We start from the raw sequence: 2,500 nt of genomic DNA, 5'->3' as shown, positions 1-2,500 counted from the left end.
GGACGGGGTGTGTGTGTGTGTGTGTGTGTGTGTGTGTGTGTGTGTGTGTGTGTGTGTGTGTGTGTGTGTGTGTGGTAGCCTCTCCTTCACTCCTTGATAGTGTCATTGTAGGGTGTGTTATACTTTCACCGATGGGCTTTCACGCAAGGCGTGTGTTCGCCTTCATTAGGAGGAGTGATTCATTCGTCCTGTGTCGCCTGGATTGGTGGCTGTCGCGTGGCCGCGGCATGTCCTGGCAACTTGTTGGAAAGAGTAGTAGGAGCTGAAGGACTGCTGACTTTAGCTGATATGATCCGATGAGTTATTACAGCGGTATTTAGTGTGACCCGAAATACAGTATGTATTGTATGTCTTCCAGAGTGATTACAGTCCCATGGTAAACATATTAGCCTGATACGGTCACATAGGAGAGGAGAAATAAGCACGTTCAGCCTGCTATGATTGTCTGGTCGTTGACACATCTGCAGATATTCGAATTGCCACAAAATATGTTTAATTTTGCAGTCTATACGTTGATTAATACCTTATTGTATTGTAGATGACAAGTGCAACTACTCGGAATTGAATACCTTTTCCGTTTTACAGCAATTATTGCAATTGTGAAAAATATAATAATAATAATAATAATAATAATAATAATAATAATAATTATAATTATAATTATAATTATAATTATAATATTATATGTGTATAATCAGTGTATGTCATCCAAATATTAGCCTACAATGCTGCATTTGTCTTGCAAACCTGTCCTCAGTGCTGTTGTGGCCTGCTGATAGATGAACAGGGATAGTAACCTTTTAGAGGAAGCGGACCTTACATTTCTCACTTTTAATTGGCTGATAATGAAAGGGCTACCACAGGCACACTGTGTCTGTAATCAGTTAGTTTCACTCCACCCTGGGAACCATGCTACTGCTGTTCCACTAATGACTCTGGGGACGTAATTGGATGCAACACAGGCAGCGCCTTGGCAGGGTTGGTAAATCCCATCCTAGGGGGGGGGGGGGGGGGGAGGCTTCTTTAGCTCCTCTTCTACCTGCGATCCAGTCCTGATACTCCTGTTGAATACACACTTGTAGCCAGCGGTATAATGGACATTGGGATGATTTTGGGATGATGTTGTGGTGGGGGGTCTCGGTTCCTTTTATACGCACGTTAAGTCTTGCAGGGGCAGCCCATTGTTGGCTGTTGCTGAATATGAAATATGAATATGAAAGTCATAATTTCGAGGTGTTCATGGTACAGTATGATATCTCAGCCGCCATCTGTTTGGTGTGTGTGTGGGTGTGTGTGTGTGTGTGTGTGTGTGTGGGTGTGGGTGTGGGTGTGGGTGTGGGTGTGGGTGTGCGTGTACGTGTGAGTGTGCGTGTGCATGCGTGCGTGCGTGAGTGTGTGTGTGTGCGTGTGTGTGTGTGTGGGGTGCTGTATAGGCAGGTGTGTGTGTGTGTACGGTACAGTAGGTGCAGTCGTGTTGGCGTTGCGTAATGCTGTGCTCTGATGTCAGTCCGGGGCGAGGCTGGATGCAGACTCTCTGTCTCTCTCTAATGATGTGTAATTAGTGTGTAGTTCAACACAGCGCTCCAGAGGGACACTCGGTGTGGGTCAACTCATTACTCACACTCTGTGGTGATACTGCCAGAGGATCTCACACACCCCCACTCTCTCTCTCTCTCTCTCTCTCTCTCTCTCTGTCTCTCTCTCGGATCTCTCTCTCTATGTCTATTTCTCTCTCTCTCTCTCTCTCTCTCTCTCTCTCTCTCTCTCTGTCTCTCTCTCTCTCTCTCTCTCTCTGGAACAATGTAGGGCAGTGTCTGACCCAGTTGCACTGTGTGTGTGTGTGTGTGTGTGTGTGTGTGTGTGTGTGTGTGTGTGTGTGTGTGTGCGTGTGTATGAGATGTGGTGTATGGGTTGTTATTCCGTGCGCTACAGTAGTTCTCTGTCTATGATGATCAAGGTAGAACATCTGTGCCAGCCTGTCCAACTGATCTACAAGGATCCAGGTTCTCCCTCCTGTTCAAACTAGTTCAAACTGTCCAAACTAGGCTGACTGTGTACCTATCTATTACCACCTAGACATTACTAGACATAAACTATCTACGGTTCATTTCCACAATTTCCACTCGTTATTCTAAAAGTCGGTTGCCGGTAAGTGTGTCACATGGTAGACCTTGTGGTCACGAACAGCGGGGAACCAGGCTCCTTGTAGGATCTGTTTGACAGGCCGGTTTGGGCATCATAACATGGACTGTGACTGTGACGTCAGCTTACCGTCATACTAGGTCGGGACATGTACAAGGCAAGGGAAACTGCTGTCGGAAACATGCCTTGTCAAATGTGTCTCGTAGTGTGATGATAAACAAATGAAAAAAGAGAAAACTGAGTCACAGATGACACAGCAGACATAGAAACCCCTGTTACACTATTTGTCCAAGTCGGGGGGAAACAAGTCCCTCAACGACTCAACCAATGAGGTTCAGTACTCCTGGCGCCCCGCTGG

At 46.3% G+C, this 2,500-nt stretch overlaps 1 protein-coding gene across 1 annotated transcript in view; it reads left to right on the top strand.

Moving 5' to 3' along the window:
* Positions 1–2,500, top strand: part of LOC310801650 (voltage-dependent calcium channel subunit alpha-2/delta-1-like) — a gene marked incomplete at both ends in the record, with an annotated part of 72,010 nt that overhangs the window by 489 nt on the left and 69,021 nt on the right. The gene's annotated exons all lie outside the window — the stretch shown is intronic.

This window comes from Argentina silus, assembly GCF_951799395.1.
Source record: "Argentina silus genome assembly, chromosome: 3".
Classification (NCBI taxonomy): domain Eukaryota; kingdom Metazoa; phylum Chordata; class Actinopteri; order Argentiniformes; family Argentinidae; genus Argentina; species Argentina silus.
The sequence above is the reverse complement of the archived record's forward strand: the minus strand, read 5'-3'. Positions and strand labels throughout refer to the sequence as shown.